Below are 27,580 nucleotides of genomic sequence, written 5' to 3' on the forward strand. Positions count from 1 at the left end.
GTTTTCAGAAGTAAATGCCAATCCATGAGATCAGAGGCACTGTTTATTAACAAAGAACTCATTTTCCCACCGTGATTCAATTACAGGGGAGAGCTATTCAACATATAAATTACAAAAGAAGTCATTGCATCATTCCGAGTGCCAAAATAATACAATTTTGGCAGACTTTTTTTGTATCTCATTTTTTTAAAAAAAATCAACCATCACTGAGTATTAAGGAGGTGCAGGAAGCCATCGGTCTAGCTGTGTAGCTTCTTTAGCTACCTGAGCCTGAGACGATGGGTGGAGGGGATATTTGTCTGTTCTTGCATTGCATAAAGAACTATCTGAGACTGGATAATTTGTAAATTAAAGAGGTTTAATTGGCTCATGGTTCTGCAGGCTGTAAAGGAAGCATGGCTGGGGAGGCCTCAGGAAACTTACAATCATGGCGGAAGGTGAAGGGGAACCAAGCATGTCCTGCACGTCTCGAGCAGGAGGAAGAGAGAGAAGGGGGAAGTGCTGCACACTTTCAAACAATCAGATCTCATGAGAACTCACTCACTATCGTGAGAACAGTAAGGGGGAAGTCTGTCTCCATGATCCAATTACCTCCCACCAGATCCTTCCTCCAACACTGGGGATTGTAATTCAACATGAGATTTGGGGGTGGGCGAACACAGAGCCACACCATATCAGGGGAAATGACTCCTCACAGGTGTGTTAGTTTCCTCTTGCTGCTGTAACAAATAACTATGAACTTTGTAGCTTAAAACAATGCAAATTCATGATTGTACAGTTCTGAATGTCAAAAGTGCAAAATGCAGCTCACCAGACTAAAATCAAGGTATCAGCAGAACTGCGTCCTTCTGGAGGCCATAGGGGACATTCCATTTTCTTACTTCTTCCAGCTTCTGGAGGCCGCCCCTACTTCTTGATTCATGGCCCCCTTCCATTTTTAAAGCCATCACTTGCATCGCTCTTACCTCTGCTTTTGTGTTGGAATCTTCACTGGCTCTGATCCTTCCACCTCCTTCTTATAATGACATTTGTGATTACATTGGGTCCACTCAGATAATTCAGAATCATCTCCACAGTTCAAGATTCTTTACTTGACTACAATGGCAAAGTCCCCTTTGCCATACTGGTTAACATGTTCACTGGTTCTAGAGATTAGGATGTTGACATCTTTGGAGTTCTTTATTCTGTCTAGTACAACATGCAAAAATCATTGGTGTCTTTGCTTCTTCTGTAGCTAGCCACATAGTTAAATATTCATAAATAATGCCATGTCTTAAATTCCTATCTGTTCCTCCAGGGGATGCATCTAAAAGGCAGAATAATATTAAAAATTAAGAGCTGTGTCATACTTCACATGACAGGCATTTGAATTGCATTAATTCTTATTATAAATTCAAAATTCAGTTTCTAATGAGTTCAACAGCACTAAACTTTAGAAAGCCAAGTGTTATCTCTTCTATATGCTTGCAGACCAATGGCAAAGGTTTTGATATTTGGAAAATCTGATTATTTCTTTGCCTGATGGTTTGTTGGTTGACTGGGTACAAACATTTTTACTTCTGTGATCTCTCATGTTTTTGTTTCCATTTTCCATAAATTTGCTATGCAACACCATTTTCTCATCTTCTTCGTTTCCACCATTAAAACCTTCATATCACCAAAGCTTTGAATTAAAAGTTACTTTCAAAAATAATCTTCTTTTCCTCATTTCAATAATATTTATTGTGTCTGATATGTGCCATGGACATGCCGGATTCTGGGGATGTAGCAGTGAGCAAGATAATGTCCTTGCCCTTCATTGCATAGGATGGCCAGGGGAGACCTCACTGTGACAGTCACATCTAAGCTAAAAAGAAGATGATAAGAACAGCATTCCTGAAACACAGAACAGCAAGTTCAAAGGCCATGAGCGAGAATTGGGCTTGGCTTGTTTAAGGAATGGAAATATAACCAGAGTTAATAAAGAGCACTAGGTGGGAGGGGACGTGGCCACCCTTCTCTTCTCTGGACTCTGACAGCTTCCACTCTGTGCCCTTGTCTGAAATGTATCCCAGGTATTTGTGCAGGTCCCTAACCTCCTTTACTGCATGTACCTCACCCAGTGCTTACTTATAATAATCACCCAGAAACTACTTATTCAAGTATGACTACTCCATTGAAATGAGAAGTATATTACTCCAATATTTAGTAATTAACTTGTAGGAAATCCTAGACAATCTTCAGGAAACCAAGGTAGGTAAGTGAGTATAATGAAATCTGAGTCCTGAAGTATATCAGTTTATGTATTATAGATACACCAAATCCCTGGTGTACTGTACTATAATAACAAATATTCTCTCCACAAATTGCAGTGGATTAAAGTAAATGAAAAAAGTGTTTTCATTTTGTTTTGTTTCCTTTTACTGCCTTATGTTCACTCTTGGCATACAGAGGGCCTCTGCTCCACGAAGTCACTCAGGGACATAGTGTCATGGAGCAGCCACTATCTTCAACATGTGAACAAGAAAAAAATACATCTATGCATGTTTAATAATTATTCAATAGTGGTATAGAATATAGAATAGGAAGGTGTGAGAAGGGAAGGCAGAAGGGAATGGTGCTTGTCCCACCCACCCCCTCACTCCTGACATCAGCCAGGCTGCTATAGCTTCATTTATTCAGTCAATGGAATTCTAGTCCAGGGCCTTCATTTGCCTCTGCAGCTGAGAGTTCACTATTCTCAGCTAAGGAGAATGACGGGGCAGGGGAATGAGAGCTGAAATTCATGAGATTTTAAAGAGGACAGAGAGCAAGAGTTGGAGGACACATTTTGGGGGAAAATTTTTATTTATATTCCCTGGTTAGAGGAGTGGAGGGTGAAACAGTCTCTGGTTCATCAGCCATAAATAATAAGACGTGTTACCATTCTCATCAACTCAGAAATTAAACACAGTTAAAGTGCATTTATTCTCTGGTCACGCTAGGGCTTCACAAAATAGAAGAAAACACCCCGTCACTTTAAAAGGCTACAACCCCGTGAGGGTTTATTTTATGACTGTTTCTCAAAGCCAGGTTATGTAGCCAAATGAAATGAAGAACTGGGCAATTATGAATATAGTTCATTTCCAGAAACAAAATAATTCTGTGAAGTTGCTGCAGTCCGGCCTATCAGAACCAACAATTTCGTTACTTTTTAGCTTGGCCAGTTTTCCCAGCAGTCTTCCCTGTCATGGTCATTGAAGCTGACTGTGAAAACCAGTGGGGCTGCCCGCAGAGCCTGAACCTCCAGCCCCAGGAAGCTGGGAGAAGCTCTCTCTAGCTGGGGAGAGCTCTTCAAATTGACTTCCAACCCCCTTAGGCTTGGTTCATGTTTCTCTAGTGTGTCCAGGCTTGGTGGACGGGGAGGGATTGGGGCGGGGGGAATGACGGATTTATAATTTTTTCTAGATCGTTCTCTGTTGTTTATCTTTGTTTGATCTCTTTTTTGTGTGTGTTTTAACGCACTGGGGCTCAGGACGTCCTCTGGAGTATTCTGATAAGCAGGAATGTTGGTGACAAATAGGAAAGTCAGGCTTCCTTTCTGATGTTGGACAGAGACAGTGAGGGTGGGAGCAGGACCTGCCTGGGCCCGGTGGGCAGGATGGGAAGAGGTGGGGGGCCTGCCAGGCACGACTGTCTTGGAGAAGGGGTTGCAGCTGGACTCTGAGACTTTCCTTGTGAGGTTTCTGATTTCCCAAGAGATGGCTTTTGATCTGTAGCATTCTGGAAAGAGGATCAGAATCCTGCCCTCAGGAGGCCCAGACCCTCCCAGGGCCTGTGAGACCCCTGCATGAGTAACCTGAACAGATGCCACTGGAAGAACAGAAGAGAAGACAGAGCTTTAAAAATCAGAGGGAAAGGTCGAGGGGCCAGGGCAGAGGACGCAGGCCCCCTCTGCCTGATTCTGCACAGAAAGGACTACAGGGGCAGGGACAAGTCTGGGGCACTCATGTTTGCTTTCCTGAGTCCCCCCACACTTGCACACAAGTGCACTGAGGAAAGAAATCAAACAGTGCAGGAAAAGCATGGATTGAAAAATAAAATGTTCCTCTATCCCTATGTCCTATTCCTTTTCCCTTTCCCGAGGTCATCACTGTTAAGTTTCTGGTGTGGCATATGTATCTCTCCCCGCTCTTTGTGCATCTTGTTACCGCGCCCCCTATGCCAGCCCCATGTACGCATGTCACTATAGATGTTTCCATACTAATCCACATGGGCCACTTAACCTCACGCGTATCTCCTCCCACTTTTTTGCATCTTGGGACCGCGCCCCCCACCCCTGCCCCATGTACAAATAGATCTTTCTATACTAAGCCTCATGGGCCTCTTAACCCCAGGTGTTCCCAGCAGTCAAGCCAGAGCAGGGTGTGCCCCATAAGCTGGGGGTTGGAGAATGCTGCCCCAGCCCCGCCGGGCCTCGGCCGGGTGAAGGGTCCAACTCTGTCTCTGCTCCCTGGGGATCTGGCCGGAATTGCCCAGGGCTGCAACGCCGGCCGCCCAGCGCCAAGAAAGCGGTGGCCACAGCGAAGTTTCTCAGCGGGAGGAGCGGATTCGTCCGGAGACGCCGCCTTCTCCCCGCGCCTCTTCTTCCAGCACTGCCACAGGGGCCCTGGAAAGATCCCGGACCCTCCGCTCAGTCCCCGCGCAGTCTCTGCTCCCGGCTGGGGGCTTTCTCCACCCGCCCGGGCGGGGGCGCCGGAGGGGAAGTGGGGGACTGCGGGGCAAATGGGAGGTTCGGGGGACTGCGCGGGGCGGGAGGTGGTGGAGCCGGTGGTTGGCATCGCTGGAGGCAGAGGGGACCAGGAGCGGGAAAAGCCGGGTCCGGAAAGGCGAGGCGGGGCTGGGGCTGGGGCGGCTGCGGGTGGGGGTGGGGGATGCAGAGGGGCTGGGCTGGGGCAGGGTCTGCAGGTGCGGCGGCGGATCAGCTGCACCCGCTGCAGACGCCGTCGGGGAAACGCCGTCCCGGCCCCACTGCGAGCAGCGGTTCCGGGTGAACCTCGCACGGATGTGGAGCGGCAGGATCCTGCCGACTCGACTGCTCTCGGGGCCGCCCAGCGGTGTGGGCGGCCGGCGGGAACCTCGGGTGTGCGGTGGGCGGGTCTCAGGACTCGCTCCGGAAGTGCGGTCCCGGGCGGCGCCGAGTGCTGGGCGCGCTGCACAGCAAAGGTGAGGCAGGAGCGGCGTCTGCGGCGCTGGCGCTCTGCTTTTAGGAAGCGCCCCCACCCCTCCCGCAACCGCGGTCTCTGGGTACGTCCAGGTGGAGGGAGCTGACCCTGGAGTTTGGGGATCTGGAGGGGGCGCAGGTGCACCTGGAGCGCCCGTGCAGGGCTCCTCTGCTCCGATGGCCGGGTCCTGCTAGGAGTTGTGGCGCCTTTGGGGCCAGCTGGGGACTCCAGCGTCTCCAAGGTGTTGCCTGAGAGTAGTTAAGAGGATGTGGGTAAGAGAAAGGTTCTGAAGATTGTCCCCAAACCCTGGGATCCACAGTGTCCCATTTCCTATCGCTAGGTCAGCCCAACTGTGGTACTAGAACGAGGGAGAGCCCGGTCTCTGGTTCAATTCGGCTCCAACCGTTGGGTACCTACCCTGCCTCAGTTCAGATCACCTGTGCGGATAGAAAATGGCAGGAACCTTTGCGCAGCATCCCTACAGCCATTCCCTGCCAGACACGGGTGCCCGTCAGGGTTTCAGAGTGGGGAATCACATCCTCTTTTCCTGGAACCCTTTCCACCTAAGAGCTCTTGAAGCACAGCCATGCACGCGTGGGACTGAACATTGCTGAGAGAAACGGAAAAGTTGCTTTTGCTGTCCTGGGTGCCTCACGCACAGCCTCGAGTTCCCTGGAAACCCATAGCCTTTGAAGTTGATGCTTCCCAACTAGACCCAGATTTTCACAAATATGCCCTCTATGGTTTAGAAAGAGTGCCCTGTTTCTCCGTGGACCTCCAAGTATACAAGTTTATAAACATGATTTGAGAGGGGGGAATTGGTAGGGGTCAGGAGAATTTTCCTTTCCTGTAATTTTTTTTTTTTTTTTTTTTTTTTTTTTTTTTTTTTTTTTTTTTTTGAGACCGAGTCTGGCTCTGTCGCCCAGGCTGGATTGCAGGATCTCAGTGGTGAGATCTCGGCTCATTGCAAACTTCGACTCTCGGGTTCAAGCGATTCTCCCACCTTAGCCTGCTGTGTAGCTGGGACTACAGGCATGTGCCACCAAGCCTGCTAATTTTTTGTATTTTTAATAGAGATGGGGTTTCAACAAGTTGGCCAGGCTGGTCTCGAACTCCTGACCTTAAGTGATCCACCTGCCTTGGGCTCCCAAAGTGCTCGGATTACAGGCCTGAGCCACCAAACCCGGGCCTCTTCTCCATATATGTGTGCATATATAGTCTCAGGACTCCCTCCGGACGTGCGGTCCCGGGCGGCACCCAGTGCTGGGTGCCCTGCACAGCAAAGGTGAGGCAGGAGCTGCGTCTGTGGCGCTGGTGCTCTGCTTTTAGGAAGCTTCCCCCCACTCCCCCCAACCTCGGTCTCTGGGTGTGTCCAGGTGGAGGGAGCTGACCCTGGAGTTTGGGGATCTGGAGGGGGCGCAGGTGCACCTGGAGCCCCGTGCAGGGCTCCTCTGCTCCGATGGCCGGGTCCTGCTAGGAGTCGTGGCGCCTTTGGGGCCAGTTGGCCAGACTTCACAAATGTTGATGAGATTCATCCTGTTGTTACGTGAATCGGTGACTCACTTCATTTTTAGTCCAGAGTAGTGTTTGTTGCTGGGAGTCATATGTGTGTGTGTGTGTGTGTGTGTGTGTGTATACAGAGAGAGAGAGAGAGAGAGAGAGAGAGAGAGAGTCAGTCTTGTTCTGCTGTCCAGGCTGTAGGGCAGTGGCAGGATCTTGGCTCACTGCAACCTCCACCTCCCAGGTTCAAGCAATTCTCTTGCCTCAGCCTCCTGAGTAGCTGGGACTACAGGCTTCCACCATTATGCCTGGCTAATTTTTGTATTTTTAGTAGAGATGGGGTTTCACCATGTTGGCCCGGCTGGTCTCGAACTTCTGACCTCAAGTGATCCGCCTGCCTTGGCCTCTCAAAGTGCTGGAATGACAGGCCTGAGCCACTGTGCCCGGCCTCTTTTCTGTAATTTTCAAAAAGGTAAAATGCATCTTTAGGAGCAAGTTTCAGACTAAAGCTTGGCGAGTGAATAGTGAGTGACCTGGAGCTATTTTGAGTGAGTTGCTCCGAAGGCTTCCTTGAGAAGGCTGACTTTGGAACAGAGACTTGAATGAAAAGAGGAAGGAGAGCTGTAAGTACTTAGGAGAAGCTGTCCAGGCAGGAGAGGGTGAGTGACACTGGATTAAGCTTGATGTGCTGGAGAAACAAGATGGCCAGGTGGCTGAAGCAGAGGGAGAGCAGTCGGAAGAAAGTGATCAAGGTCAGACCCATGTGGACCTTGATAGGACATGTGTGGCTGATGCTGAAGTTTCCCCACCTCAGTATCCATTCTCTCCTCTCTTCGTCAGCATAGGAATCTTCCTTTTTAGCTTGACAGAATAATGATTATATTTTCCAGCTTTTTTTACTCCTCATAAGGCAGGTATCCCTGTGATTGACACTTGATATGGCTGAGAGTGGTGCCTCAAATTTCCTTGATTTTTTTTTTTAAACTTTTTAGATTCAGGAGGTACACGTGCAGGTTTGTAATATAGGTGTGTTGTGTGATGCTGTGGTTTGGGGTATGACTGGCCCATCGCCCTGGTAATGAGCACAGCAGCCAATAGATAGTTTCTGGACCCTTGTTCCCTTCCCACCCTCCCCGTTTCGTAGTCCCCAGTGTCTGTTGTTCACATCTTCATGTCCATGTGCACCCAATGTTTAGCTCCCACTTAGAAGTGAGACCATGCAGTGTTTGGTTTGAAATGTTCTTAATGGAAGGATACATGTCCCTCCAACATCCTGGTGGCTAGAATGTGGGTGTCATGACTGGATTACCAGCATCTATTTGGGGTCACACAATGGGCTTAGGAATGGAAGTTCAGCACAGTGAAGCAACAAGAGAAGAGGATCTGGGGTTCTGGGACTAGACTTGGGCTGATTGCCTCTAGGCTACAGTGGCATGAGAGAGAAATGAAACTCCTCTCTTGTTTAAGACACTGCATTTTGGGGTCTCCTATGACTCACAGCTCAGTTTAATCCTGTTTGATATACCAAGGTAAGAACTTCAAATTTTATTCTAATCCCAAGGAAATATTTGGAAAATGTTATGCCAGGGAGGGACATAACATGTTCACTAAAGGCTCACTCTGGCTTCTAGGAGAGATCAGGCACCAAGGCCCAAGAGTGGAAGTAGGTCAACTGGTTGAGGGCTCTTGCAGTTATCCTGGTAGAAGGTGATGGTTGAATTAGACTATGGTGGGAGTGCAGTAGGTGGTGATAAGTGGTCGTATTTGGAGTGGATTTGTATACTGTGTATTTTTGGTTTATCAAATGTATGTTTTTTTTAAAAATCTGGGGATATCATTTATATGCATTAAAACACATCCATTTTCAGTGCACAGTTAATACATTTTGGCAACTACATACACCTGTTCAAACTCCATCACAATCAACATACAGAATACTCCATTCATCCTGAAAGTTTCCTCATTCCCTTTCACAGTCAATACTCCCACAGACTCCAGACCCAGCAAACACCAATTTGCTTTCTGTCACTATACATTAGATCTGCCTTTTCTGGACTATCATGTAAGTAGATTCATACAGCATATTGTTTCTAGCTTCTTCCACTTCACAAATGTTTATGAGATTCATCCTGCTGATACGTGAATTGGTGACTCACTTCATTTTTAGTGCAGAGTAGTATTTGTTGCTGGGAGTTGATTTACCGCCATTTGTCTACGTTCTCATGTGTTCATGGACATTGCATTGTTTTTAGGCTTTGCTGTTATGAACAAAGCTACTACAAACATTCATGGACAAATCTTTATGTGGTCATATGCTTTAATTTGTCTCTGGCAAATGCTAAGAGCAGAATAATTGGGCAATATTATAAGTGTAAATTTAAGCATGTAAGAAACTGTCAACCTTTTCTCCAACTGATGTATTAGGTTGGTACAAAAGTAAATTTTTTTGTTGTTGTAAAAAGAATGTCAAGATTCCCAGTTGCTCTTCACTCTCAGCAAATCTTTGTATTGCCAGTTTAAACAATTCTGTCCTTTACTTGCAGAACCCTGCTGCTAATGGGCCCAGCTAAAAAGAAAATAAAACAAACCAAGAAACACAAAACGCTATGTTTCCCAGCAGTGCAGCCAGCTGACAAGGTCTGGCCAATGAGAGGCCAGTGGAAGTTCCTGGGCGGGACTTCTGGGAATTCCCATAAACCTGGCTGAGTTTCCACTCTCCAAGATGGTGGGCCAGGAAACCTTGTAACTGGGGGAGTTCTCCTCTCAACCCCAGGACTTGTGAGCAGGCTTGGCTCTCAGCTGGAGGTGGTCTGCTTCTGGTGGATTGTGGCCCTGTGTGGACAACTCAGGCAGCTCTTGGGTCCTTGATCTCCTCACCTTGTTGCGTTAGCATAGTGGTTCCACCTTAGCAAAAGGTTTCATTCCTTGCACCCTCGTCTGGACGTCTGGGGAATCATACTTTTGGGGGATGTGGCTAACCTTGCCCAAAGCCTTTCTGTATGTGGGTTTTGGTGGATCCTGGGTCCACAGCCAAAGGGATGCAAGGCCTGAGTGGGGCAGAGATTCAGGTTCCTTGGCTGGTTTACCCAAGGAAGGGGAAGGAAACATGAGAATTTAAATGAGAGAAGTGTGGGTCTTGGGTCAGGTCTGTGCACAGAAAGAGAGCAAATCCTGAATGAGAGAGGAGGAAGTAAAAGGCCATTTAAATACACTACACGTTCCATCATTCAGACAGACAACACCTTCAACTCATGCTTAACTTGGCAAATTGTCATTAGAGATAATCATCGATGGAACTTGTAGCATCATTTACTGGCAGTTCTCAGAAGGAAGATGACATTTCAAACCAAATGGAGTTCAAAATTTCTGCTGCTCATTCGTGAACTACTTGTGGCCTAACTCAGTTCCCAAGAGTCCTGTTAGTAATTCTGCCTTTGTCTTTTTCTTTCCTTTTACTTTAACATTGGAGCACCAAGGGCTCACCATCAGCATAAAGAGACTCTTCTCACTGAGCCTTACCTACCTGGTATCTGTCATATGAGAAATTCAGAAGCCCCCTTTTTTCATAAGGAAACCATCAGGAACTAAATCATTTTTACATACAAAGCTAAGTGGTTTTCAATATTACATGTTAACTACAGACCTTTATCATGGAAAATGTTGTGCCTCCGGACTTACGGCAACCTCAAAATATTTAGGACAAAACATTAAGTTTACTTGTCAATGGAAGGTAAAAGCCTACATTTTCCAGGTGAGAAAATCTACCTGAGTTGACCCAAAGTGCAGTTTTATTTTACCTTATGGAAGGAATTATCACAGCACCATGGAAAAAAATCACCATGCTCTCAGCAGACCCCTGAGAGGTGAGAATGCAGCTGCTGGCTTCAGGGGATCTTGCCCTGTGTGCCTCAGAACTGGAGCTTGTGGGCAAGGCTTGGTGGCTCACACCTGTAATCCCAGTGCTTTGGGAGGCCCAGGCAGGAGGATCACTTGAGGTCAGGAGTTTGAGACCAGCCTGGGCAACATGGTGAGACCCTGTCTCTACTAAAAATATAGAAATTAGTGGGCATGATGGCACGTGCCTGTAGTCCCAACTACTTGAATCTACAGCGGTTGCAGTGAGCCAAGATCCTGCCACTGCACTCCAGCCTGGGTGACAGAGCGAGACTCTGACTCAAAAACAACAGTAACAAAAGAACTGGAGGTTCCATTCAGATAGTTCATTTTCTGAGGGGATTGCTGGGAGGAAAGTCAATGGACCAGTCAGAAAGGACCCACGAGGGGCTCTGTTACGCTATTTGGCAAGAGAATGAGAAAGTAAAGGACGGGCTGGATGAATGGGGTGCCATTGGCTTTTAATGGGCTCAAGAAAATTCTTAGCTCAGTGACTTCTGGTTGGATGTAGTGTTGTCATCTGGCAGCCTTCCAAGCCATTCAAACCAAGAGGTATTGTCAATGCTGATGTGACCTCACCTACAGCTCTCTCATTTTTTCTTCATCTGAGTTACTTACCTGCATAGTCAACTACTGGTATGAGAGCATGAAGTGGGTGAGACCCTGCTTGGTGTTTTGGAGATGTGTAGTTAAGAAGAGACAAAGCATTGCCAACCTCAGGGAGCCAGTCTTGTGGATGTACATATACCCAAGCAAGTCCCTCTAAATTCTGTACTAATAGAAAAGGGTTGGCCAGCAATTGAACCAAAAAACAGAAAGATGAAAGCAACATAACATATTAGTTTCCCACTGCTGCTATAACACATAACTACACACTTCCTGCTTTAAAACAATGCAAGTTTATTCTTTACAATTCTGGAGGTCAGAAGTGTGAAATGCATCTCACAAGGTTAAAACCAAGATGTTGGCAAGACTGATTCCTTTTGGAGGCTTTTGGGGCAGTTTCCTTTTCTTGCCTTGTCTAGCTTCTAGAGTTGACTTTTTCTTTTTAATTGCTTTACTCATGGTCTCTTTAAAGCCAGCAGCCTCACGTCTTCACATCTCTCTTCACTTTGGTTGTCACATCCCCTGTGACAATGTCCTGTATATAGACCCCTGTAATTATATATAAATCTATAGAGATTTTCTGCTTCTCACTTTTTATAGAAAGCAATTACTGCATCCAGATTTGAGTAAAATCCAGAACCAGCTGCTGTAAATAAGGTCATAAAGAAAGAAAGATAAATCAATGACTTCAGGATGTCAGGACAAACAGGACAGTGGATAGGATCTCTCGCAGGTAAAAGGAGACAGTAGAGTGTTAGTTCATTGAATGGACTTTGTTTAGAACCAGGTGGTTGAAATCGTGGCCCCATCACTCACTAGCCTTGTACTTTAAACAAGTGACTTAACTCTTTTTACCTCAGTCTCCTTTTCTGTAAAATCGTATCTACTTTGCAGGATTCTTTAGGGATGAATTGAATTAATAAATGCAAAGTGTTTCAGCAATGCCTAGCATATAATAAATAATTCTTAGTTATTGCAGTGACATTTCACTTACTGGATTCTGCTGATGATACATTCATGATAACCTCCAGACAATATTGATCTCTTCTTTACTCTGAACTCTGGCAATGTGTAAAACTTTAATCAAACAATTTAATTTGTAAAACTTTAATCAAACAGTTTATTGTTTGTTAGTTTATATTTCATCTATCTATCATCTATCTATCATTTATCTATCTATTTACAACAATAACTTTTTCTTTTTCCAAATCATAAATCCCTCAAGGCCATGGCTATGTTTGTCTTTCACTTTTTTTTTGTTGTCGCTATTGTTCTTTCCCAGCCTTGACTTTTTGTTGCCTTGATAAGTTAATTCACATAGAGACCTACACTTAAGTTTGTGCTTTGTAAGAAAGTTATGTTTGTACTTTGAAGAAAAGGGTTGACCAAGCAATTTAGTCGTGTAAGCATAAATGCTGAAGGGATGTTGACGGTACTTGACACTGTGCTGTTTGGGCATTTGAGAAATACCCATTCACATGCATGCCATCGATATGACTATGATAACATACTTTCAATGAATCATTAAAACATGTTCTCTAGGAATATGTCACATCGCCAGGCAACGTGTGTTTCACTTTCCTTCATGTGCTTGAAAACAATGGACTGCATTGGGAAAAAGGATGCACAATATTCCCTACATGATGTTAACCCCCTCAAGCTAGTTAGGATTACTGGTGTGTTACTATTTACAGAGGAAGGAAGGTCAGGTCAGGGACTATAAACTGACCCTGGTTCTGCTCAAGTGAAATATGAGGAACCCACATCTATTTCCCAGCCCCATTTTTTTTCAGTGTTGATCACATCTAAGGCAGACTTCTCAGTATGATGAGAAGGCTAGAACAAGATATAAATGAGGGAAGTGGGCTGGGCCAGGGGAGAAGGTGGGCAACAGGGAATGGTGGGAACTGTGGGGAACCTTAGAATGCAGGCACCCACCAAAGATAACAGTAACCACGCAGATCCAACATGCATGCCAGCTAAGTGCAGGGAGCTGGGGCAGGGACAGGGCCATATTCCTGGTTGGGTAACTTATGGATACGTCCTACAATATCCCTGTCTTACTGACATCATTGATGAAGACTCAGTATCTAAAGTAAGAATATTGGACATTCAATGTGTAACCAAAAAGCGGGTTAGCTGCTTGCCACATGCAGAGTCCAATTAACCAGAGTGAAGTCAGGTATAAAAAAAGTAAATTTATTCTGAAGCTAGCTTGGGGGGAAGGGGCACAAAGCATCTTTAAGGATGAAATGAGTTAGTAAACGTGCCATTTCCCTTTTGGAGCAGAAAGCAAACACTTCCATAAGGTAGTGAGGGTAAGTGAGCAACAGACAGGTTCCTCTTGCTAGCTCGGTGGCTAATCTACCTGACAGTTGAGTTGGCACCTTCCTAGGCAGAAGTTAAGATGTAAAAATGATTAAGCAGACATGCTTTTGATATACCCTCCCGGAGGCTGGAAGTTCCGAGAACTGGAAGTGAATATTCCACAACGGGCATGATTGGGTCTGTAAATTGACAGTTAGCTCTTCAGGAGATAGATGATCTTGCCCTCTAAGAAGTGTCTGGTGAAGGAGGAGGCAAAAGGCTGTATTTTCATTTCTAAGGGACCAAGTAGGAAGTGGGAAGCAGCAAGTGGGAAAAGGGGAAAGGAGAAAAGAAGAGAATATGATTAAAAAATAACTAAACTATTTCTTAGGAAAATAGGGGTACTCGATTGCAATTGGGCATTGATTTTTTTGTGAGTACTGAGCTCAAGCTCTCTATCTTGTGATTTGAAAATATCCTGCTGAATCCCAACTGTAAGTTTTTTCTCTGAGGCAATTGCCTTTGTGTCTGTACCATCAGGGGTATACTCTTGGTGTTTCTTTTTCGACATCAACAGGTTTGTTAGGTTGTAAATAGGATAGCCATTGAATAATTATATTTTTAGATACATTTTGTTGCTTTGAGCAATGCATTGAGTAGGCATTTATACTGGTTTTGATCTCTCTACCTAACATCTCTTGCTCTCTTGTTACAAAAATACTCTGATGAGTACTTTGGGGGATCCACTTCTTGCCCAGCCTGTGGATCGGGGAAAACTGATATACTTCAGGTGCCCAGGGTGGGTCATATGACCATGGCTGGGCTCATCAGCAAATTCTGTCCTCCTAATTAAAGTGATTGGTTTAAAGATGAACACATAACCCATCTGGTGATATAAGGAGATTCACAAAATTATTTTTTGGGTACTTCTTGAAAATCAGTTTTTACTAGTTCTTGCTGAACTTGAAGGAAATCAAACATGAAATGGAAGGATATTTTTCTTCCCACGAAAAGGAGATTGAATAAGGATCTGACACCATCGAAATCAGAGTTGCGAGTTCAGTAAAAGTGTCTAAATGACATTTTCTGAACTTTGATTTTCAACTGTGATTGGAAGCCACTCTATCCTTAGACATGCCATTTATGACTGTCATTAACTTTTGTTTAAGCTCATTGGAATTGAATTTTTTGTTTCATCACAATGGGAAGAATCCTTGTAGATGGATGGAAAGAGTGAGTGAATGAAAGCCAGTTTGAATTCGAATCCCCAAGTAAATGAACTTGAGTATGACATTTATCTGAGCTGACTCATATGTTTATGGGGCACATAGTTGAGTTACTTCATGGTGTTCTTGGGGGATATTAGGAAGTAGATCCCATGTGACAAGGGGGAAATTGAATTTCAGAGACACGAAGTGATTTGTCTCACTAGATAAATGAGTTGATGACAGACTTAGCTTTCCAACATGGATTTATTTTTGACCTCTGTTATAAGTCTCAGCTGCCCCTAATAAGTTAATAACAGAGTTTCCTGAGTTATTAGCACATTTCTGATATTATTTAAACAATCTCTGAAATGTCCAATTTGGAAGAAATATAAATGGAAATGGGAACAAGGTGTACACAATTTTCTCCTGCTCAATAGCGGATATTGCCTATAAATGATTAAAATTTGTATTAGATTAAGGTCTAATTTTTCTACTTCCTATTTTTAGTAATGCCTGCTAGTTTCATGTCTGGATCCTTGTGGGCATCTAACACATCGACTTCAAAGCCCTTCACTCTGATTTCACATTACGCTTTTTCATCTCCACTTAGCCCATGAAACTGCAGTGTTGATTAAGAGAGCTGTGTGATTTATTTCAACATTTTATCAGTTTAAAGGGTCATAGTTGTACCAATTAAAAACTGTGTTAAGTAATTCTTGCTGCTGTAACCAATGAACCTCAGCATTTCAGTGGCTTTCCATGCTCAATGTTTTATTTCTCACACACAATGAGCTAACATCACTGATGATGGTTGACAGGTGACTTACTCCCCTGTCTTAATTTCTGCCATGGCCTAGGGCCTTGGAATTATCTTCCCCAGCTGGTGGAGGGAAAGAGAGAGATGTGTAGACACATCTAAATCATGTAACTTGGAAGTGATACACATTTTTTTTTTCTCACACCCCATTGGTTACAACTAGAACCACATCTGAAAGCAAAGCTAGGGAGGCTGTGAAGCAGTCCCTATAGACAGTGGCCCTAACTGCCCCTCTTAATAATTTGCAGAAACATACATGGTAATTGAGTATACAGCAAACTGTTTCTGCCACAAACATGATTCCTCACTCTGCCATTTCACCACATTTCTAATCACAACCTGCTGTCCAGTGATAAATTTACCTGCGTGGCTATTTTTTATATTTACATAGATGAATTCTACTCAGTTTAAGGAAGTCTCCTCTCCTCCTGAGATATAAATTAGAAACAGATTATTGGCTTTCAATGTTTGATGTCTCGAATAACAAGCCTAAATGAGATCCCTCTAGTGTCCGGGACATTTGTCTGACCCCAAAAGAGAAAGCCAGGTTCGTTGTCCTTGCTTTATTTATGTTTCTGGAGGAGTTATAAGACAGAAGGAGGCAGCACGAGATGACATACTGGGCAGGTACTGGGGTAACTGTACATCTGAAACAAATATCACAGTGTGGACACCAACTGAGGAGCGAGCAAGAAAAGAAAGTGCTGGTGGCTTACAGGTGGATTTGTTATTATTTATCAGCTGGCCTCAACCTATTTCCTACCCCAGTTTATATCTGATGCCACCTCCTTCAAATTTCCTGTCAGATACTCAACGTCTTTTTTGCAGTGCCCTATGGCCTTTTACATTTGTGTGCTTTTGTCAGACTGGCCCAAGTTTTCTGCAACGTCTTCTGCCTGTCCTTGCTCTGACTAGCAAACTCCTCCTTAATCCTCAAGATTCAGTGCAAATGTTCTCTCTTCCACGAAATGTTCCCTAAAAACTCTCTAGGTCATTAGTTGATCCAGCTGGTTGCTTTCATAACACTTGGAATTATTTTATTATAGTGCTTAATCACATTGCATTTCAATCTCATTTAAGAACTGCTTTCTAAGGGAAATCTTGGACCTCTCTGCAGGGGCGTGTTACTTTTGTCATTGTGTAGAGGCTGAAGGTGTTGGTTTTAAGGTGAGCATCTTGGCTAGCCTCTTCACTTTTCATAATTCAAATATATTGATTGCTTAAAATATAGATCTAGAATACAAGTTTGTATATAACAAAAAATATGTTTTCTACTGTTGTTAAAGTAATACACACATACAGTAAAAATAGAGCAGGAAGAATAAGTTCAAGAGAACTCTTGTACAACACAGTGACTATAGTTGACAGCAATGTATTCTCAAAAATTGCTGAGAGTCGATTTTAAGTCTTCTCACCACAAAAAATGAAATGTGAGGTGATGCATATGTTAATTGACTCTATTGGGCCATTCTATAAGAGATATATATATATATAACATTATGCTATACACAATAAATATATATAATTTTTTTTTTTTTTTTTTTTTTTTTGAGACTGAGTCTGGCTCTGTCGCCCAGGCTGGAGTGCAGTGGCCGGATCTCAGCTCACTGCAAGCTCCGCCTCCCGGGTTCCCGCCATTCTCCTGCCTCAGCCTCCGGAGTAGCTGGGACCACAGGCGCCCGCCACCTCGCCCGGCTAGTTTTTTGTATTTTTTAGTAGAGACGGGGTTTCACCGTGTTAGCCAGGATGGTCTCGATCTCCTGACCTTGTGATCCGCCCGTCTCAGCCTCCCAAAGTGCTGGGATTACAGGCTTGAGCCACCGTGCCCGGCTTATAATTTTTATCTGTCAGTTACAAAATAAATAAATTCAGATGACCATCAGTCCCTCTCTACACTTTGCTCCCTGTCCAGAAGCAGGCACATCTAACCTCTCCTGCTTTTACTTCTTTTTGTAATTACTTCTGTAACACTAAATAATGTTAACACGTCTACTTCTTCCCTAAATATATTTATAGAAGCGAAGGATTTAGCATACTTTTGCTGCCATTTACCTTCCAATATATCACTGAGAATTGTCTTGAGCTGCAAGTAACAGAAAACTTCTCTACAGTTGCTTAGCTACGTAGAGATTTGTTAATTTTCAACATGATGAAGAATCCAGAGGTAAGGGCTCCAGGGCTATTCAAGAGAGCCATCAAGGATCTAGGTCCTTTCTGGCTTTGTACACCACCATGCTGAATGTGTAACTTCGGGCCACAATGATTGCAGAATTCCTGTGCCACCTCCATCTCTTTTCAAGATGCCAGCATCAGCAACCACACTGGAAAGCTTGGCATTTGGAGGTTAGCTAAATTTATTTAGGGAAGATTCCTTTGCTTTCTTTTCCACTGAGGTAAATATAAAGCATTCTATCTTCTACTCAGTGAGGGGAGGTAGGGAAATGGAGATGAATATTCTATACACAAAATGTTAATCAGTTTCCTTGCATTCAACTGCAGTTTTCTCTCCCATCTACCACTGTATTTGCCAATGCGGAATCAAGGGCCCCTGTGGGATTCCAAAGAGGACCCTCTTGGCATCTTCACTTTACTCCAGACTGTGGTGTCTTTTGTCTCTGTTCCATCTTACACTTTAACAGCTTTATCCACTCTCCATCTTCCACTGTTTTAGATAAACACTTCCTCCTGCTGGTGGTTTGCATCTTACACTGTTTGCTGAAAAGTATTTGTTTTGATACTTCGGTGGTATTTAGTGGGGTATCTGTGGAGATGTGAGCTGAATGCATGGATTCATGGCCATGGAGTCTTCAGAAAAGAGAACATCCGATATTTTAAGTTGCATGTGATGTAACTTTTATGTTTGTAAATGCATTAAAATGTAACCAAAGACACTCATCATCATACTATTCACACCCATATCTATGATGAAAATCTAAATTTATTGTTGGCAGAAGGAGCTTAACCAAAGTTCTACAGTTAATGTTTAAGAAGAAGGAATTTTACCATCAATGAAACGATGATAAAGAAGGTTGTTGAGAAGACAATAATACTCCTATATAGTAAAACATATTGTAAGACTACATGAATCAAACTGTCTTGGTACTAGCACTTAGAGGCGCAAATCAATGCAACATAATACACCACTTGAAAGCAGATGCTAGTATTTATAAAATCCAGTATGATTTAAGGAGAAAGCAACAAGTTATTTGAACATGGTATGGAGAAAATAACTGGCAATTTGGGAGAACACTGTTAGGGTCAGTACTTACGCAAGTATGATAATTGAGTGAAATCTGGGTTTAAAATGGAGATTGAGAGATGCATGTTAATTAGAGTGCAACTGCTGTGCCAAAAACTAAATATTTCAATTTAATTTTGAAAATTTTTACAGGAAGGAATCATTCCTCTGCTTGTTGAATTTAGACAAAATTCAGCAGATGTCAGTCTGTGATTTATGATCATGTTCCCATTTCACATCATATGCCAAAATAAATTTTAAAGGAATTCCAGAGCTAAATTTAAAATATGCAGCTAGCTAGACATACACACAAAGAGACAGCACTAGAAGAATATATTTTTTATATATATACATTTTTCACATATGTGAATATGAATATCTGATCTTTATTAGAATTATCCGGAGAAACAGAGCCAATAATTTGAGCTAACTCCTTATTTTATATATAATATATATAATATTATGCTATTTTATGTGTGTATATATACACACACACATAAAATGCATATATGTATTTTCATATATAAAAATATATATTCATATATAAAAATATATATGTATATAAATATATATATTCATATATAAAATATACTTTCTCATATATATATATATGAAAGACATTGGCTCATATGGTTATGAAGACTGAGAAGTCCCAAGATCTACAGTCAACAAACTGGAGACCCAGGAAAGTGGATGTGTAGTTTCAGTCCAAGTTCAAAGACCTGATAAATAGGAGAGTTGATAGTAGAAGTTTCAGTCTGAATGTTGGCAGCCCTGAAAACCAAGAAGAGCTGATGTTTCAGTCCAAAACCGAAACACAGAAAAGGCCAATATCCCATCTCAATCAGTCAGGCAGAGAGAGTTTCTTCTTATTCAACAGTTTTATTCTTTTCAGCTCTTCAACTGATTGGAGGATGTCGACTCACATTGGAGAGGGCAATCTGCTTTTCTCAAAGTTCAGCCACTCAAATGTGCATTCATCCAGAAATGCCCTTGAAGACACACCCAATATAACATCTGGCCAAATATCTGGGCACCCTGTGGTCCAATTAAATTGACACATAAAACTAAACTTCACCATCTTGCCTAGGGGAAGGATTTTCTCATCATAAATGCCATTGTAGAAATCATGAAAGAAATAACTAGTACTTCCTACTGGGTCTTAAATTAAGGTTCGTGCTTTTGCCTTCAGTATAGAATATGCATGTACCTAGAAGCTCGTCAGAAATATATAATCTCAAACTATGCTTCTTAACTCTTATTAAGAATTCAGCTGCTCTTAGGAAGAGGTTTTGCAAAAAAAAAAAAAAAAAAGTTCTTAAGGGCAGGAATTAGAGGCAACCTTGCACATATGTGAGTTCTGCATTTTGGTAATACTATATTTCCCACCTGCAGTTGGTTGAATCCATGAATGCAGAACCCAAGGATATGACGGGCCAACTGTACAATCTATTCTCTGTGGTCATGTTCTAGATTCTGTCTCTGTCAAGTCTTACCATCCAGCAGCAACTGGCTTCTCTGGAACTCCACTGCTTTGTTCCCTGTAGAATAGCTTTTATTGGAATGCGCTTTTGTGTTGTACCCCCCTCTCTTTGTTTTAAAGGTTGGGTAGGAAGCATCTGAATAAAGTTCATCTTGTTTGTGCGTGTAAATGCCTTTGTGTCTCTAAAGATTTTCCTCTGAGACATCCATTAGCATAATTACTCTTAGTCCCTATAGCCATGAAAAACTATTGTCATTCATCTTATAGAACGTACCAGTCTCATATCATATTGTGATTTGAGAACTGAACATTTCAGAGGCAAACTCAGTGTTCTACAGGCTTTGCTTAGAGTATTAGATGTTGATTTCTGCTAACCTTTTCCCTGTCTGCATAGCATAGTGGCCAAGAACATGGACTCTAGAGCCAGGCTGCTGGAGTCAAACCCAAGCTTTGTTACTCACCAGCTCCATGATCTTGGGAAAGGCACTTCACTTGGAGGGTTGCTTTGATACATATACTTGTGTGGGGGCTTCTATTTAATAGGCCTTGAGTGCGCTCAGTAGAGTAGGAACTGTCCGGCTTCTCCCCAGAGGGCTGAGCTAGCCCATGTTCAAGTCAACAACAAATGTGGATGCCAAAATCCACCCATCCCTGGAAATCCTTGGCATTATTTGCCTTCGTGAATTGCCCTGATTAAAAATTGTCATATAATATCTTGTTTTTTTTATAATTTGCACTTTATAAATACTGATGAGTTTGAAGACCTTGTCATGTGGGTGTTAGCCTTATATGTTTCCCCTTCTGCAGTTGCTTACTCATATTCACTGGAGGTTTTGTTTAAGCGTTCCCTCTTGCACTCAATGATTAGCAGAAATTCTTTATATAATGTATAGAGTAATTCCTAGTTATAGACATTGTATACATAGGATACTAAATTTACATCTATCTGTCCAGAGATCTTGTTACCATTTTCAGTCTTGTCTGCATCTTCCCCTCTACCTTCTTTCATTTCTCCAGCCTAAGTTTGATGAAACGCTTACCATGTGCCAGGCATTGTTAGGTGGTATGAATGGAGTGAGTCAGCTGTAGTCTCTGTCCTTATGGAAGTCACTTCTGGTCATTAAGACAGGCATTGGACACAAAAATTTGAATGGGCTGCATGTTTCTAAGACAGGGAGTGTTCAAGAAGGCCATAGTAGCTGTGATGGTTAATACTGAGTGTCAAGTTGATTGGATTGAAGGATGCAAAGTATTGATCCTGGGTGTATCTGTGAGGGTGTTGCCGAAGGAGGTTAACATTTGAGTCAGTGGACTGGGAAAGGCAGACCCACCCTTAATCTGTGTTTGGGAAGGCACCATCTAATCAGCTGCCAGTGTGGCTAAAATATAAAGCAGGCAGAAAAACGTGAAAAAACTAGACTGGCCTAGCCTCCCAGCCTACATCTTTCTCCTGTGCTAGATGCTTTCTGCCCTTGAACATTGAGCTCCAAGTTCTTCAGTTTTGAGACTCGAACTGGCTCACTGGCTCTTCTTGCTCCTCAGCTTGCAGACAGCCTATTGTGGGACCTTGTGATCATGTGAATTAATACTTAATAAACTTTTATATATATATATTTTATATATATATTATATATATATATATATATATATATATATATATATATATATATATATATATATTATATATTATATATATATATATATATATTATATATTATATATATGTTTTATATATATATATATTCTGTCACTCTAGAAAACACTGATTAATACAGTAGCCTTGTCTGGAAGGTGTAGAACGCTTCTTCAGGGAGGTGACACATGAGCTAAGAGCAGAAGGACTGACAGAGCCAACCAGTGAAAGGGTGACAGGTGGGTGGGGGTGGAAAAAAGGGGGAAAGTATGGCTGGATGCAGAGAACAAAGGGGAGTGTTGCGGGAGATTGGAAGGGTAGGAGTGGCCGGAGGAGCTGAGGCCTCAGAGGCCAAGTTAAATAGTTTGACCTTTGCTCTAATAGTAATGAAAGGTTACATCAAGGACACCAGTCTTGAGTTTTAGAAAGTGATAAGTTGACTGGCAGATCCCAGAGTGCTGCTGGGAGACTGAGGACGAGGTGCTCAATATGACCCAGGAGGAGAGAGCTCTGGGAAACTTAGGAGAGAGTTTTAGGTGATGTAGGTGGCAAGTGTCAGCCTCTTGCTTATGAGTCTGAAAGAATTCGTCTTTGTACTTCGTGGATTTCCGAGAAACCCTTGGATAGCTGCCTCCTTCTCTCATCACTTTGTGTGAGTTTTATAGCTGTGTGTGTGTATGTGTGATAATGTGTAAAATGTATCTGCTGTGTGTCAGTGGATTATGGGGAACTGGCTCAATTTGCCTCTTTAATATTTTGTAATTGCTTTATAATGAGTTGTGTTACAAGTGGTTTTCAGGAAATTCAAAGAGACTGGGCTAAACAGAAAGGCAGGGGACACGTTGTCTTGTTACTTTCCTGTCCGGAGGGCATTGTTCCAAGACTATTTCCTCCAATCTATTCCAAATGCAGAACATGCCAGGCATTTCCATGTAAGCTCTATTAGGAAGAAAAGGTTCTGCCTCTATTGTGTTTTAAGGTGACTATCACTGTCATTTATTATAGATGAAGGATTTTAAAACTTCCTTAACGAGAAGCAGGAAGGTAATGAGTTATGGAATGGTGTCATTTGTACACTCTAAAATTGCAAACCTAGGTATTCTTTCTTTTTTAATTATACAAAATTGGGATCCTTTCTATCTCAGTTTTCTAAATTCACAATTCTCTTTGCAGGGAATTAATAACTTTTCTTTTTTGTTCTTATTTTATGTAAACTTCTAGGCTAGCCCTTGAGCTAGTATATTACACCTCACACATGCATGGCCCTCTCTCCCATGGTAAGCTCTCTGCATGCAGGATTCTGACTTAGGGCTGTCTGTGTCCACAGCACCTAGCACAGGACTGTCAGCTTGTAAGCACTCATTAAGTATATGTTGACTTGAAATAAGTTTGTAACACAGTATAAGAAAATTTGCCAGGTACCTTCAGAGTCTCTAGCTATGATTTTTCTTCCCTCGTGGCAATGCTGTTGCATGTACTACTTAATAAGTGTATTTGAGTGTTTTATCCAAATAGAAAATCACACCTTTACACAGTAATTGTGCTTTATTGGGTTTTGATAGAGGAGCTTCCTTCCTGCCCTGAGGTTTGAATGTCAGGATCAATATCAGAAGCACTTTCTCCAGAGGTGAAAAGTTAAATGATCAGCCAGTGAAGCTGGTCATTTTAGATTTCTTGGGTTTGGAAATTGGTGATGATTTATAGATGCTATTTATAGCTTTCATTGAGTGAAATATAGAAAGGCACTATATTTTTCTCTGAAAATCTGCAGGAATTTTGCCTGTGAATGAAAGGACCTGCTCTTTCTATGAGTAAAATGTCAAGCTGAATGCTCCCAAAGACAAGAATTTCTTCAAAACCATCACCTCCTCTTCCTCTCTCCTCCTATGCCTTTATCCCTTCTCACTGTTTTACAGTCACAAGGGACTTCTGTTGGCTTCTTGAAAAACCAGACTTATTTCCGTATCACCACTGTTTTCATTGTGCTATCAGGCTTTAAGCCTCTTTCTTCCAATATTTTGTGAATGGCCTCTCCTCATCTCTTAATTTTATTTTTATTTCTTGAGACAGGGTCCCACTCTGTTGCCCAGGCTGGAGTGCAGTGGTGTGATCTCAGTTCACTGCAACCTCCACCTCCTGTTCTCAGGTGATCCTCCCACCTCAACCTCCCAAGTAGCTGGGACTACAGGTGTGCACCATCAGGCATGGCTAATTTTTCTTTTCTTTCTTTCTTTTTTTTTTTTTTTTTTTTTTTTGTAGAGATGGGGTTTTGTCATATTGCCCAATCTGGTCTCAAACTCCAGATCCCAAGCCATCCACCCACCTTGGTCTCCCAAAGTTCTTGGATTATAGATGTGAGCCACCACAGCCTGCAGCTTCTCCTTTTTTCTCAGGTCTCAACTTAAGCACTTCCATTCCTGGGATCATTTCCCTCAACATTCTGAGAACATCCCACCTCAGCTCCTTTTTGAGTCACTATCCACTGTTATTATCTTCAGAGTACTATTGTCCATCTGAAATAATTTCAGTTGTGTTTATGTTTTAAAGTTACTTATGCATCTATTACCTGAGTTCCCAGTTAGACTATCAGCACCATGAGAACAAAGAACAGGCCAGAGAAGGCACCCCTGGATTTTTAGCACCCAGGACAGTACCTGCAGTGTTGTTGAATGACCTTGCCTTTTGAGGCTAGATCCAACAGTTAATTCATGGATCAAGGGTATAGGCTGATACTGTTTTAGGAAGTGATAAAACGCTATTTTATACATGTGATGGCATAAGCCAAGGGGGGTGACCACCAGTGACTCCTGCCTCCTTTTCATTCCTTTAATTAATATTCTCCTTGAGTGGGTGTGGGGCTTGGGAGTTATTAATTGCTCTAATAGAATATGGTAAAGGTGATGGGTTATTACTTTTATGATATCACACACATACATATATCATTTGTGTAGAGAGAAATCTATATTTATATCTATCCACCTCTATAATGCATACAAGCATGTCATTATATATTACATATGTAAATTTATTTAATCACACACACACGTGTATACATAAGCAGACCCAATCCCCTGCTGGTCTTGAGGAAGCGTGCTGCTATGCTTGCTGTATTGTGAACTGCCTATAGAGGAAGCCACGTGATGGGGAACTGTTGGCATCCTCTAGGAGCTGAGAACCTCAGTCCTACAATCACAGGAACTAAGTTCTGCCTACAGCCATGTGAGCTTGGAAGGGCTCCTTGAGCCTCAAATGGAAATACAGTCCTGCAACTCTGACTGCAATCCAACAAGACCCTGAGCTGAGGATCCAGTTAATCCAGACCCAGACTCCTGGCCAACAGAAAGGCTGAGATGTTAAGTGTGTGTTGCTTTGAGGCATTCATTGTTTGGTAATTTTTTATGAAGCAACAGATGACCATTACAACTTGTATCTCTTCATTCAGAAGTGTCTTGTTAATTCTAAGGTCAGAATCTGTCATCCCCATCCTACTTTTTATGACATTTATGTGTGTGGATACATAGATAGATAGAGAGAGAGAGAGAGAGAGAGATTTGATCACCAATTGGAAGATTTCCAAAGGTCAAAATAATTTACTAAAACAGATTCAATTGATGGTTCCAGTTCTTATCAGTGTTGTGCCCCTGCCCTTTCATTTCAGCCTGGATTTTTCCCTGCTTGCCAAGTATGTGAAACTGTGCTAATCGATCTGTGATTTTTTGTTGCTCAATAATTTATTATAATTATTGGCTGCTAAATATAGTAATAAAAGAAAAAAGAAAGAATTGTATCTGAAGTTATAAATGAAAAAAATGAAAATGAGTTGTTTTTTTAATGTTTTCCAATGGAAGAATCTTGTTTTATGAAGGCTTCATGTTTCAGAAAAAAACACAGGGAGCAAATTACATTATGTAACATGGTTTAAATTCAGGATAGCAGATGAGACATTTCTGTCATGGAACAGATTAATACAATACCTAATAGAATTTTCTGACCCTAAAAGCCACCAAGAGAAGATTTCATTTATTTCTCTTCTGTATGTAAATTTTACATATTATAAAAATTATTTCAGAAATGTTGTTGCCAACAAAAAGCATAAAATATAGTATGAACTAAGATAAAATGGCGGAATTCCATTTGCATACGATCAATCTAGCCTGACATTGCTTTTTAAAAAAGCCAAAACTAGGTTTCATCTTCAGAATCTGCTGTCCAATCCCAGTGAGCTTGCTCAGTTCTGAATGCAACATCCAGGACTGCTGGTTTCACCTCCAGCATGGGAATCGCTTAAAAGTCACCACTCCCATTCATAAAACAAGAAAGGAGCTCAACAAACTGAAAATCCACAACTTTTATTATGCACATCAGAGACTTTAGGTTACAGCACCGTTACTCCCAAATCTGGAAAGACAGGGAAATATAGATAATCACAATTAATGTCCAATGTGACTACGTGGGGCAGATAAAGCCATAAAGCCAGGAAGCCAGGAGGCCAGGAGCCATAAAGCCAGGAAGCAAGAGTAGCCAATACAGTGCCCAGGAAGAACAGAGTGAGCTGACCGACGCTGCTGGCATTGTGAAGCCCCAAAGCCCCAAAGCCCCAAAGGTCATCTAGACTGTGGTATTGGAGAAAGAAAAGACAAAGGGATGGATGGAACAGAAGAGGGAGTCAGCAATAGGCTCTCACAAATAGAATCAACTGACTTTTGATAGAGGAACAAATGCAGGAGAAGAGTCATTTCAGCAAGCGGTGCTGGAACAATTCTATGCATAAAAGAAAGTGGTGTGGGGGCTGGAGAAAAGAATTCAGATGCACACAGTACTTACCATTGTCACAAAAAATAACTTACAGCAGATCTTAGATCTAATGTAAAATAGAGTACCATAAAACTTCTAAAAGATAACATAGGAAAAAGTCTAGACAAACTTGCCTTTGATGATGAGTTTTTAGATAACACTTCAAAAGCATGATTCATTAAAAAAAGATAAGTTTGACTTTATTAAAATTAAAACTTCTGCTTTCAGAAAGTTAACAGAATTTTTTAAAAGTCAAATACTGGGAGAAAATATTTGCAAAACACATCTGGCAAAGGATTTGTATCCAAAAATACAGAAAGCAAGTCTTAAAACTCGACAAGAACCAACCACATTAAAAAATGGTAGAGATTTGGCCGGGCATGGTGGCTCACTTCTGTAATCCCAGCACTTTGGGAGGCCGAGGTCGCATGATCACTGGAGCTCACGAGTTTGGGACCAGCCTGGACAACATGGGGAAACCCTGTCCCATCAAAAATAAAAAAATTTGCCGGGTGTGGTGGTTAACACCTGTAGTCCCAGCTACTCAGGAGGCTGAGGTGGGAGGATCACTTGAATCTGGGAGACAGACGTTGTAGTGAGTCAAGGTCATTCCATTACACTTCAACCTAGGTGACAGAGTGAGACCCGGCCTCTAAAAAAGGATATATATTAAATGACAACAACAACAAAAACTCCATGGCAGCTCTACTAGTAGAAAAACTGAAATAATTATTTCATACAATAATATTAAATTGATACTTTAGAAAAAGATATGTATGTGTATATAAATATACATACACACACACATATATACATACACACACACGCACGTATATACCTTTGACAGAAAAACCGTATAAATTAACATTATATATTTATTAGATTTTATATTATATCTAAAAATTTAACATTTTATA

At 42.2% G+C, this 27,580-nt stretch overlaps 1 long non-coding RNA gene across 1 annotated transcript in view; it reads left to right on the plus strand.

Moving 5' to 3' along the window:
- The first annotated feature begins 5,078 nt into the window (after window positions 1-5,078).
- Window positions 5,079-27,580, plus strand: part of LOC126930968 (uncharacterized) — an 80,020-nt gene continuing 57,518 nt past the window's right edge. The window contains exon 1 of the long non-coding RNA XR_007717736.1: window positions 5,079-5,184. This is a non-coding gene — a long non-coding RNA (uncharacterized LOC126930968). The remainder of the gene's footprint in view (window positions 5,185-27,580) is intronic.

This window comes from Macaca thibetana, chromosome 11 (assembly GCF_024542745.1).
Source record: "Macaca thibetana thibetana isolate TM-01 chromosome 11, ASM2454274v1, whole genome shotgun sequence".
NCBI lineage: Eukaryota > Metazoa > Chordata > Mammalia > Primates > Cercopithecidae > Macaca > Macaca thibetana.